General features: G+C 39.0%; 1 pseudogene; it reads right to left on the bottom strand.

Moving 5' to 3' along the window:
* The window catches only part of LOC147436624 (uncharacterized), a 1,244-nt pseudogene extending 116 nt beyond the window's left edge, over nucleotides 1-1,128 (bottom strand).
* Between the last annotated feature and the right edge of the window lie 12,877 nt (nucleotides 1,129-14,005).

The following is a 14,005-nucleotide window of genomic DNA, read 5'->3' as shown; positions in this document are numbered from 1 at the left end:
CCAATGTTGTCGTGCTCATTCTTGTTCTATGGGCTGATTTGATGTTGTTTTGACAAGAGAACCCTCGTTCTGCAGCAGATGTACTTAGAGGAACCACGGAGAGAATCTCCCAAAGCCTCATCAAGTTTGGGAATGAGTCACGCATAGTAATGTCATCTCTACATACTTCCCATGCATCGCGGAAGCTTTTATGCTTAAAGTTGCTAGACAAAACTGTAGTAAATGAGTCTAGCTCTCCCATACACTTCTCTACACCCTCTACCAAGCTTCCATATTGGCGAAGGACTTGCAAAAATCATTGCTTGCTACAAGCTTCACACAACAACTCTTCACTTGGGTAATGCTTTGGGCTAAAAATCTTGCAAGCTTCGAAGATTGGCATGTCTTCTTCCATCCTTGTAGTCAAATTCTCCACGACTTTTATGACTAGCTCTTTACCTAGATGCATGCAGTCTTCGAAACAGCCACCTCTATTGCTTCCCTCAATTTTGTCAAAGCTTAACAAAGGAACATGCATGTCTCCACCTGCATCAGAAAAAGTGATCTGGCCACCTTTTGTTTGCTGGACAAACTGATTCAAATACTTTGTTCCACAACCAGCTGAGTCTCTCAAAAATTTCTTCTTCAAGTTTTGTATTGTCGCTTCAGCAAACCCTGATATGTTGGCAATATCCACGAGATTCGATGAAACTGACAACTTAAAAGATTCAATTCTGAGCATACATCTGCTAATAAATGTATGTAAAACTGGTTTGCATAGAGGACAAGCTCATCATAGACGCTTGGCTTCTCTTTTCCAAACTCCAAAAGCAAAGCCGGCATAACTTTTACCATGCGTTCCATCACCTGTCCACGTGAAAGCCACCTCACAGAGTGGATACGCAACATGGCTAACTCCGGCAAATTTAATGCTCCCTCAATAAGCTTGAAATCGTCCATCCTCTTTCCTGATGCATGAAGCCAAGTGTAGATACTTCTACAAAGCTTATCCAAATGCACAAGTTCCGGAAAAGAGTCAACGGCTTGACTTGCTGCGAGATTCTCACGATGAGCAAGACAATGCACAAGAAGAAGATGGGATACTTTTGCTCTCATTTTAGCAATGAGCCCATGTCTTTGACCCACCATAATCGAACATCCACCAGTTGCAAGCGATACAAGTTTATGGAGAGACAATCCCATCTAATTTAGCAAGTTTATGAGAGCATCATATTTAGCTTCTGCTCCAACATCATCAGTTTTTATAAGCTTGACGAATGTAACATGATTTTCACCCTTTCCCCCATGTTTCAAATAACTGACATAGACAATGAGATGACCCTCTTTCCCCCTATCCGTACTATCATCTACCATGAGTGAGAACCAAGGACTTGCTTGAATTTCTCCACATAAAGCATTCCAAAGCACATCCCTGATTGCTTGCATGAATTCCATACCAGCAGCTTTATTCAAATAAGTACCATAATCTGCATGGCGAGGCATATTTGGCAACCCTTGCTCAATTTGATGAAAGCATAGCTTCTCAAAGAGCTCCATAGGTCCTGCACACTTTACGACGAAGTAAATTTGCCACATTATTGTGATAACACGTATTTTCTCCTTGTCTTCAAATATTGCGACATACTCAGGAAGAGGGATGCATATCCTCTTCTCCTTGTTTGCCCACTTTAAGGCAACTAGCTGATGCTCATCCGAAGCACTATGCTCATTTAGAGCAGGAAGCTGGAGTGTAGATGAACCTTTATTTGCAAAAGGGGTTTTCTATTTGCAATAAACACACCACTCACACTTTATCCTGACTTGTCCGTCAACTACCACTAGATATGCCCATTTGTGCTCGAACTTCCAAGCTGGCCTCCATTTTCTTAGCTTTTTATCTTTAGGAATTGGCTCCGAGATGGTTGTATCTTCTTGCACTTCTTGGGCTTCTGCATCGTCACCTTGTCCTATCTCCGAGCCTTCTCCAAAAAGCTCTTCTATGACACGAGCTTTTTGCTTTTGAAACTCCTTCTCTTTTCTCTTACTTTTGCCTTCCACAGCTCGATAAAAGCTTGAAAGGTCTACCTGCTTCTTCTTCTTATCAACCTTTTTGCTTTCCATATTATGAATCTACACTAATAATACATAGTTGTTATTGCTACTCATTCAAGATACAAGCTATCCAAAGATATTCAACATAAGAAAAGAGCACAACTAGCATACACACAATACACTTCAAAAGTAAGTTTACATACCAAGGTCCAACCAAAGAATAAGCACCGTGGTCCTTAAGTAGACATAAAGCTCGATTATGATCTTCGACAAAACTCGATAATAGATGGCACTTCTTTGTATCAAAACTGCAAGGTAAAAAGTGGTACATCAGTAATTTTGTTGCAAAATTTGATCTCTCTCTCTCTCTCCAAAAAAAGTTTCTCATGTAGTACATTTAATTAGAGATGCATACAATGGCAACCTAATAACCGGACAACCAAACGCGCATAAAAGTTTCCAAAGCCTGTCTCAGACTCTCATGTACACCATCATTATAAATATGAGCCTTGGACTAAAGTCTTGCCCATTACTACAAATTTTAATAGCATACACAATCTCTTTTCCTTTTATCTATAACATCTACTCAGTGTGCATACCTCAACTATAATGCATCTTACAAGACTGCAAAAACTTATGTTGGTATGAGGCACATCATCCTCATTCAAAGTTTGAACTACCGCTTAAGCTGCTACTTGAAGACCAAAAACAACACAAGAAATCCTACCATTTGCATTGCCTATGCTCTTGCTGAGCTCATAGCCACCTTTGAAGTTTGCTTAGATCATCTTCATCTACATGGACTACAACAGCCTGACCTATTAAGAGGGACATGTGAGTCTGTAATAGAGATGTCCACAACTTGCAGCCGCCTAAAAGCTCTGCAATCACAAAACTGATCACTTCTATTGCACATACAAATTATACTAACTCTCTCCACTGTCTTTTATCATGGATTCATGCATATCTATTCTATCAACTATGTGAAGCACCGGCTTGGATGTATCATGTAAGTATCTTCTTTGTAATATACAAGTTTATTAAGGTAAGTTTAGAGTATGTAATAAAATCAGAGACTGAGATGCTGACAAAGGTAGGTACTGATGATCCTCTTTAAAGCAAAACAAAACGACTAAAAATGTACAACCGCTTGAAAGTTGAAACACCTTCCGTTCGTAACACCGCTTTTCCTGAAAGACGCTTACACGGTAGCAAATTGTATGGCTGGGTTGGAGTCCAATATTTGGCAGGAGAGCAGCTTGTAAATAGCTGGGGATTTCACACATCCATTATCCCCAACACACACAAAGTTGTTCCATTTTCTTGCGCGCCCACACACACACACACACAAAGGGGCTTGGCGATTCGACAAGAAAAATCATAAGATTACCTTTGTTGAGAATCGAGATGTATCACTGCAGTCTAGTCCGTTCAGCCCCCATCAACACAGTCTGGACCCTGGTTCGTTCAGCCCCCATTCACTGATGTTCGTAACAGTTCAGTCTGTTCATTGGCTTCAGTCCCCCATCAGCGCAACTTCCTGCAAACCTGGCACCCACCTTTGCCCACTTGTTGAGCGTCAGAACTTCCACTCGAGGCCACAATGGAGAGATGATGCGGATACCTAATGTGGTGAACTTGAAGTTACTACTACCTCTCTCGCTGTCTCACATGCAACCTGATGCAAGATCAATCCATTGCAAACTTGCAACTTTGCAAGGAGACTTCGTTTCCCAGACTGTAGTCTGCAAGTCCCGAGTCACGACTCCCAGGCTCCCGAGACCCAGTCACCCAACGTCGCCAGACTCGTCGAGTCGTCGCCACTCACTGCCACTCCCTCGCAAGCGATTGCAAAAGCAAACTGCATGCGGTGGCACCGTGGCAGGTCAGACTCTCGGTTCAAAACTTGAGCTTCGCGCATTTATTAAAGCCCATTAAATTGCTTTGAAAATTGGACCTTGGGCTGAAGTCTGAAGATCAAATCCTGACTCTCGACTCCCCAGAGTCCCACTACCCACTATCCCCGAGTCCCACTATCCACAATCTTTGATTTAATATGGGAAGGGCACCTTAAAAGTTTGCCCTACCTGGGGAAGGCCAAGAGAATGAGATCCTTTCCCTAGTGAAGGGCTCCTTCACCAACGTGGCCTTCAGTGGGAAGGTCTCCAAAAGATTTGCCAGGCATATGCAGGGCTACGAGTAAAGGAAGGGTAGGAAGGGTTGCAATTTTCAGCCCTGGGTGTGTGGCTATGGATTCCTTGAGCGTCTCCTTGCTCATGTGAGTTGATTTACACTAATCAATGCTTAATTATCTTCCACCATGTCTCATACTCTTTATGATTTTCTATGATGCTTTGATTAGCTAGGTCTTAACTAATTAGTGGTTAATCATGCTCTAATCTTGTGTGGTTGCCTCCAATCTTTTGGAATTTTTGAGTTTTTGGCTAAGTTTTTGGCTAATTTTGGCATTTTTTATGATTTAATGTTAAGTTGAATTTGAATTTTTTTGCTGCGATGGGCGCCGATGAATGCTCACAAGGTTCAGTACATGATCAAGCGAAACTTCGACGCTCATTGCAGACTCGACGGTGAAACTTCAAGCTTCGGGCAAAATTTTAATTTTGACAAGTTGCTTCCGGGTGAGAATCTCCTCTAAGTGTGATTAAGGTTTTTTTATTAGAACCCTCGCCCAGCATAATAAGCGCGTTAATCAACACTCTCTCTCTTCTCCCACTCTCTCTCCTCCTACTCCTCTGGAAAAAAGTTCCGCTTAAAATCTTTCTCTCTCTTCATTTCTCTCTCCTCAAATAGATTTGCACTTATTATGTGTGCCCTACCACATCCACACACACACTTATAAAAATGCCTTTTGATGCATGCTTTTATAAAAGTCAACACCCACACTAGCTCGTACTCTCTCTCTCAACGTGATCAGAGGCAAGTTGCCCATAAAAACCTCTCACGCTCTTCACCTCCACATGAGCCAAGGCCTGCCAAGTCATTCTCTCTCTCTCTCTCTCTCTCTCTCTCTCTCTCTCTCTCTCTCTCTCTCTCTCTGCATGCCAACAAAGAAGAGTCTGTCTCTTTGTTCGTTGATGTCAATGGCTCCACACACACACACACACATGGACACTGTCAATTCTTTGTGTATGCATTGACTAAGCTTTTGCATCAAACACACACACACTCTCTCTAGGTCATGACCCAAATGCTCTCTCTGTCTCTCTCACGTTTTGTTTTTTTTTTTAGGCTTGAAATTAATTGTTTTAGCTTCTCTCTGTCTCTCTCACGTTTTCTTTTTTTTTTTTAGGCTTGAAATTATTTTTTTTAGCTCAAGGACGTTTTGTCTAGGTGAGAATTAGCACTTGTATGAAGGTTCAAAAAGTTTTGAAATCATTCGAGTGCAACATTCAAGCCAAAATAACTTCTAAATTTGACCAATAGATAATTGAAGGTAAGTATACCCAAAATTGAACAAAATTTGATGATACCTCTTGAGAGATTTTAAAATACCTTGTCTAAATTATGTGAGTTGAAAAAGTTGAAGAAACTTACAAATTTTGACACCTAGATAGTAAAAGCATGCTTATTATCTTATGACCTAAAATTTATGAAAACTCATTAAACTTACATTTGACTTATGAAACCAACAAAAGTGGAAAATGATTCTTTTTTGACCCAATAGATAATAAATGCGCTTATTATCTCTTGCTATCGAGAGAGCTCATTTTTTACATTTTTTGGTTGCCAAGGTTAGAAGACATATCATATAGATAGCCTAAAAATTTGGATTCATTTGGAAACTATTGGCTACTAGAAACTAGGTTTCTAGGACTTAAAAGTTGTAGATTGGCTAATTTTGCAAATTTGAAACTAAAATTTTTGACCAAGAGTCCTTGTACACACTTGCAAGCTAATTTAACTTTTTATACTATTGATTGTACAACAGTGGTCGAGATCAAGCTTGAGCTTATAGCCACTTTGGAATTGCAACGATTGAAACGGATTAGTATCAATTCTAAAGGCTAGGTATTTAATTTCATTGAGAAATTTGGGTCTTTATGTACCTTAGATGAGGCCCTATAATAGAAAACTAGGGACTTAATAGAAAAACTTAGAGCAGAATGTCTACTGAGGAGAGTGTAAACCAAGGGAGACCATAATTGAAGAAGTGCCAAACAATTACTTCGACTCTAGTTTTAAAATATCTTTCTTTCTACTCATTTGGGTAATGGGACCTCTCTCATGTTTAAGCACATATTGACCTATAAGACCAACAAGCATAGGGCTCTGATTTATCTAGACGCTAATGTGTGGTTATAGTCGATGACCACATTGTTGAATTCAAAGAGGAGGTTAGAGATAACAAATAGGAAACCTTCTACATGGATCAAAACAGAGTGCAGTATATAAAGATTGTAGATTCTAACAGTGTGGACACATGGGGTTTGGAAATTGATACGTTGATTCCAAACATGACCACCAAAGAGAGACCATCAGTGTTAGAAGAGTATGATCAAGTAAATGTCAAACCTCTAAAATGTATATTGACTAATAATCCAAGGGGAGGAGTTTATTTTGGGAGGATAATAACGTAATAGATTTGGGAGGACAATAATGTAATATATTTGTTGTGGAAAGCTCACTCAAAACCACGGCAACTTACACTCTTGAAAATCATGTAAATTATCAAGATTAAGGAGAAGGGTGCAACAAACCTTCTCGTACAACTCTTCAGGGATTTCTATAATAATAACTGTCATGATGACTCCAAAAGAGGATAAACAGGCCAAATATCAGGGCTACTTAATTGGAGATATGATCATGGGTATGGGGCTTGACATGGACTAAAAATCTGGATGATATATATAACGTTCCTATTTATCATAGAGCCACTGTTGTTTGATCTCTTTCCTCACCTCTTAGAGCGAACGTACCCAATTTTACTGCCTGATTGTTCGTTCTTCTCCTTTTCCTGCAACCTTTTATTTTCCACAAGAAATTTAGGTTTTTATGGCTCGCACGAAGCAAACAGTTAGGAAGGTATACCTGCAAGGTAGCCAGCCTTTAGCTCCAATTTACAAGCAACAATGCAGAATAGAAGGTAAGAGCAGAACCAAAGCATAATGTTTGAGCTTCGAAAGCTGCAAAGGCACGTAACTCTAGCTATCCCTAAGCTACCTTTTCAGAGGGTTGTGCACGAGATCTGTGAGAGAGAAAAACCTGGATTTCCTGTAAGACAAAAGCGTAATGGGTTGCCTTCACGAGGCAGCTGAAGACTTTTTTATTGATCTATTTCAAGATAGCTACACCCTTACAACGCATGCCCATAGAGTGACTATCATGCCCCGGGATATCAACACCCTTAGATTGTTACACTTCAGGTAGTACGATGGGACACTAGCACCACTAGTACTCCCTCTTTCTAATAAGAGAATGGATACCATTTTGACAATCCCACCAATTAGCAAAACACCACCCACAACACATATATCACACGTCTCAATGTGGAACAGGTCCAGGAACAAGTGGAGGAAGGGAAAGCGGTTTTGGGTGAGAAACGACTTGGCAATGGTAGTGAATGTTGATGAAGCCAACAACAAAGCCCTGCTTCTCTTGGGTCCTAGATTTGATGTTTTATTGCTCGTATGGGGACGGATGATGTATTTTTTCTTTGGCCTCAAGAGATAACCATATTGCGAGATGGTACGAGGGAGTTGATTGACCAAATTATAAATTTTGGTCTCTAGTACGTGAATTCTGTTTTATAGAGCTTCTTTGTGATTATAACACGTTTGGGATACTCATTAATTTTGACAAATTTAAAGCATGCTTGTCTCTAATCTACCATGGAATCACCAATCCAAGGTAGCTATGTTACACGCACAGCTTTCATTGGTGTTGATCTCGCGGAGGCCACGATGTTGTTCACTGGTTTCAATCAATCAACATGGACACATTCAAGGGTTTTCTTCTAGCTTACAATGAAGAGTAAGTCTTGTCTATTTTATTATTTTTTCGATATTTTGTCTATTATGAATAGTAAAATAATTCCTAATTATTTGCAAATAGTTCACATTGGAATTATTGGAGTGAACATCGAGAGCAAGTAGTGCTACCTTGCAAACTCTACGCACGGGTTTCATGCCAATGTCCGTAGGTAGTTTTTAGTTGATCAATGTTGCAAATTATATGTAACATGTCATCATTGTCTATTATCACCTACAAGTTTGATCAGAAACTTGTGGATGCTTAGGAAGTGTTGACCCAGACTAATATGTGGGAAGACGTGATTCATAGTTGCAAGGTGCCAAAACAAGATGGTCGACATTCTTGTGGATGGAGAATTCTTGCAAATGCAAAGCTTCTATTAGAGCGCACTTATGCTAAGGAGCGTAGAAGTGTAAGTTCACTCTTTTGCTTTTGGAATCCTTTTATGATTTTTACATACATTTACTTCAAGTAAGAGTTTTTCTTGCATGCAAGGAACATGGCAGATTATTCCGACATCCATGTCAAGGAAACAAGACGCCGATAATCCAAAATATGATCAATCTTGTGGAGACACGTCTTGTGAAGGATCCCCCGATATATTCTTTCCACCACAACCTCGGCCTCCACCTCGGAGGTACAATCTAGTGCCTCAAGCATCCAGCAAGCTCTTGAAGTTTCCTCTCCTTGTCTCTTTGATCGTTCCATCTCTAGCCTTTTTGTTATGCCCGATTTTGCAGAGGTCAAGAAGCCCACTGCACAATCCTCTCCTCAACCCCCAACCCATCATCCGTCTCCTGGGCATGACCCGGCATCTTCTCACTCACCTTTAGTCATGATAATGAAGCACGGGAGGGATCTCCCCCCACTATTGTAAATGAGAGTTACAAATCAGTTGTATTGAATTGGACAATTTAATGTACAAATGTAAAGGCAAGTTGAGGCGGACTCAAAAACAAATGGTGCTAAGACTTTTTCTGCAAGAAATTTTTTATTTTATTTGCATGTGAATAACAATTACAATTGTGCTCTATTGCTTCATTACAAAATTGGGATTTAGAACATGATGCTTTGTGTGAGCCACCTTCTTTGATTAGCGGTTGCACTACACCAGAAACAATCGGTCATCATTAACCTTTGCACATATTATCTCCTTCTCCCTCACTTGAGGGACTTGTACACCAATTAATCCAACAATTAGATTAAGCCAAAAAAAATTGACAATGACAAACAAGGAAGTAGTATATGCAAAACATGCTACCTTTTGCATGCTACACTGGAAAAGAAATTTTGGAGGTAGGTTGAGGTCAACCTAATTTTTCAAGTCCTTTTGCATCTGTCGTAGTGTCACATTGCCTTGAATTCTAAGAACGGTTAGCAAGTCAGGTCCACACCAAACCTCAAGCATCCTCAAAGGACCAGTCATGTCATCATGCAAATCTTGATCAACAGCTATGAGATGGCCATTCACTTGATACCACCTTATGTAGTGGAAGGAAGCTATGAAGTTCTGAGAATCTATCATGCATTTACACACAATAGACTTCTTATCCACCTTACACAAGATATCATCAGAATCATGAACATCCCAACACTCATCCAAAAAATCAAGGTATTTCTCTGACTTGCAGATGAGCATAGTTGCAGTCTTTCTAAGCTCTTCATCATGGAAGAAGTCGATGAACACATGCATGGGCATGTAGCTTGAAACATGTACCACCCTACTTGCAATATTTGATCTTAAGCACTTTTGTGTTTCTTGATGAAGCTTTAGTCTGAAACACTCAAGGTTCTTTCTTTAGAGGAAGAGAGAGATATTGAAGATTGTCGAAGCCAAGCGCAGAACGTGGTGCATTGTAAAAGTGATCAAAGAAAAATACCCCCCTCTTAGTCAGTGTTATTCTAGTGCTAGTGTTATACAGTAGTTTGCCCACCAATGCATGGAATGCATCAAAACTTCATATAATGCAATCCATTGGTTGCTACTCTTCTTTGTCCGAGAGATAGATATCTGCAATATACAATTTAAACATAAAAGGTAAACAAAAAATATCTTTATTGGAGGTTAGTAAACACACAATTTGGTCAATGAGCTAGAAACCCTATTGGCGTCACTCTCAGACGCAGCTTTGAGTGCATATATGCGTATTCAATGACGACTTCTTTGACTATTTTGCACATTTGTGACAAGCAAAATTCTTTCACCCTCGTTTGTAGTTGTTCATAAATTCATTTTCAATGCGCTTTCTCTTTCTCATCTGTAAAAGAACCCAGCTTCGAATGGTAATGGTAATGGAAATCCAACAACCATTGTCCAAATCAAAGCTGTGGAATATTTTCTCAAACTTAATACTTGCGGATGGTCGTCAAGGTCTTTTGTTCTCCACTAGTGCTTCTTCGACGGCGTTAAGATGCACAACACAGTAGAGAGAGGGAAAATGTTCAGTAATGTCATTGAACACAAAGAGCATGCAGTCGAATGTGAGTAGAATAGTAAGTTGAGCACAAGTAGATGGGAACAAGCGAAAATAGCACGGAATATCTCATATCGAAAAAGTGCGCACTACATTGAGTGTGAGTTATGCCAAATTTGTCTTGTGTTTGGTGTTGACAGCAAAGAGATTCAAGTAAATTGCAACGTATATTATTATTGAACAACTAAAATTTGTTTTTTGAAAATGCAAAAATTTGACATAAAAATAAGAAAAAATCAAGCTACCATTATGGTAGCTTGCCATCCATTGGTCACACAACATTTTCTCTCTAGCTCTAAAAGGACCAATTTGAGTCCAAACTTTTCCTAATGATAGCACAAATGGTGCTGCCCTACATCGAGACCTTTCAAGAGGTAGACATGGCATGGATGTCATTCCTCGAGGGCAACAAGTGCTTATGCTATGATTTATCCAGTCAGATCTCAGATGAAGTACGCTATGGATTTTATGCAAGGTTAATGTTTTGGCCTTCCTACTCCATGCGGACATTTTAAGAGGCATTCTACACAAGGTTCTTTACCTTTCAATACAAAATCTTTGGCCATGTTGTTGTACAAAATCTCCAAGCAAGGTTTGTTGCCTACTCAGCCATTGAAGAAAAGAACTTGATCACCATGTAGTTTACAACCACCACAGAGAAGGAACTCCACATCAAATATTGCAAAGCCTTGGAGGAGCTCCACAAGTGCCATCAAGCACGATAGTCAGAGCATTACCTAACCATTGGATAGCTGTGTCACGGGCAACCCAGAATGGAGGGAGGGAATGTTAGCTACATAGCTAATCTATGAGCCTTTGGATCAACCTATAGTGTAACTTCCCATTCTTTTGAGCAATGTGAATGTTTATAGTTGTACACTTTTGTAATTTATTAATTCTCAAGCCAGGCTTGTAAGTGATTATGTAATTATGAGCCACACTAAGCGGAGCTAAATGCTTCTAGATTGTATCAGTGAATCCCTAGGCTATAAAAGAGTTATTCGGTTATTCATTTTTGACCTAAAACCTTATAGCCAAGGTATAAAAGACAATTTCTATAAGAAAATTGTAAGTTTTTCGGATAATGAACATATGAAGCGTTTACTGAGGAATGTGTATTCTCCAATTTCTTCTCAAGCACCTAATTCCCTCATGGATGGTCTATTTATAGTTTCATCTATTCCATAGCATTTGCATGTGAAAGCTCTACACGACATTGCAAGTTTCTCATGATAAATCTATGGTTTTGTTGTAGCTAATTCTCTTCTTAATTTACTCATAACTCAAGTTTTACACATATAAATTATATTTTATGCATAGAAGGGTATTAGGACATCATTGCAATGTTATAGAGTGCATTCTAGACCAAAACTAGTTTGAACAAATATGCCAAGTAGTTAGGTCAAATCTGGCTTGTAGTCACTAAGCGTGATATTGGCAAGTGGTCAAAAGGGTGACTTGAGGCCATAGGCATGTGTCTTTAGGCATTTTCTATCCATCCTATAATTTTGGTCATGATTGGGCTTTGTATGCTTGGTGAATCGTCGAGATATGCTTGCAGGTGTCTCGGTTAGTTTTTACTACCTAGCATGCACTTGAGTGTAGCTTTGAGTAGATCAGACTTGAATGTGTTTTTCAAGATCTTAAGAACCTCTTGTAGCCTCCATGCACTAGTTGAGTCGGCTCCATCCTATGGTGTAACATTTATGTGTGTAGTTCTCCCTATCATTACATCCAGCGAGGTTACTAGTATCCATAAGAAGAATAAAAGTGCTTAAAATAAACGCGCTACGAAATTCAATAGAATAAACTAACATGGCCTATATGTACATGTGCATGAGGGACGAAGATGATGCATTGGTAACTCTAGATGAGAACTATATGCATGGAGGAGTACAATCATGATATGCAAAGTAAATATGTGGTCAATGTTCGAGAAGGTTCGTTTGAAGCTCACCTGCTCAATGGCTAGTAGGCAGTCACTCTTTGCATGTGAGCTCAAGTCTGCCTTCAACACCGATTCAGATAGTTTGGTCAATGTGTGTCCAATCATGATGGTCTAGTAGTTATTTAGGTCCACTCTGCTAGTGATCCATCTACTAGTGCCCTATTAAAGAGCAAGGCAATGAATGGGATGAGGGTGCCTACGAGGTATATGAGGTGCTCACTCTACAAAAGTGTGATCTGAGGAACAGCCATGCTGCATACAGGAGATAGCCTTGTCCATCATCACTCTACAAAAATATGATATGAGGAACAGCCATGCTGCATGCATTAGATAGCCTTGTCCATCATCACCATGCATGGGTCTAAAGGCACTTAAAAGGGTGGATGTCCAAACACCTGATATAGTCTCTATGCATTTTCCATGCCATCTTCGTGAATCCTTCACGAGCATGGGTGGACGATGTAGTGGTATTTATATATGGCACACTAATTCATTATTTATTTTATAAATGATAGGTGGAAAGTAATTAGATTCTTTCTCAAGATGTAACAGATGATGTCAGTAATTAGATTCTTTCTCAAGATGTAACAGATGATGTCAGATGCACACGGATAAAATTGTGATTAATAATAGAAACAACTCTATCTATAAACTATCTCTCTCTCTATACACGTATATTTATTTATTTATTTATATTTATATTTGTAACTCTCTTGAAACTAATACTAATATAAATAAGCTCTTGTCGATTGAAAAAATCATCCCTTCTCTTCTCTTTTAATTAGTTAAAGATCTAGATGTTGCTTGGTTTTACTTTGTCATGCACAGATAAATGATGATCCATGATGCAAATCTACAAAAAGGATGATAAAAGGGCATTGTTGAAAAGACATAAATACTTAATTAACCAATAGAATAAGATGCTAATACTACGGAGGTCACACATGCAAAGTAGGATTTTGCGAATAATCATAAATTCAAATTAGAGATCACTAAGTGACACTTGTTGTCAAGCATCATTCCTTCAAGGCTAACTTTCAATATTTGCATCATTCTTGTGATTCTAAAGCTTTTTAAAAGACAAGCTTGCTTCAAGGGGAATGAAGTTTATCATATTATGATTTCACTAAAAATCTATGTGCTAAAATATTTGATACTTGAACTCTTCTAGCATTGAATCAAGCAATCTTTGCTATTGATGGCGAATCGAGTGTGGTAAGAATATTTCACATAGATATTGGAAGAAAAGTTGCTAAGGCTCTTTCCAAATCAATCAATGTGAGACTTCTCTCATGTGTGTGGTTTTTATTGATTGTTAGCCAAGTTATTGATTAATGCTATGAAGGACTTGAGCACTCGTTTGTGTTAAGTGCAATAAGGCTCCATTCCATATATGAGTTAAACATGCAAAATATGCTCATTAGATATGCTGTATTATTTAAGTGGACATTATTTGTGACTATTGCTTTTATTTTTGACAAAAAAACAAAGACTTATCGTTCACTTGCTTTATACACCTAAACAATCGTTTACATTTGTTAAAGAGTGAGGGCCTAGAGGA

This window comes from Adiantum capillus-veneris, chromosome 18 (genome assembly GCF_014529385.1).
Source record: "Adiantum capillus-veneris isolate H3 chromosome 18, ASM1452938v2, whole genome shotgun sequence".
Lineage (NCBI taxonomy): Eukaryota > Viridiplantae > Streptophyta > Polypodiopsida > Polypodiales > Pteridaceae > Adiantum > Adiantum capillus-veneris.
Note: the sequence above shows the minus strand (reverse complement) of the source record. Positions and strands in the feature narration are given on the sequence as shown.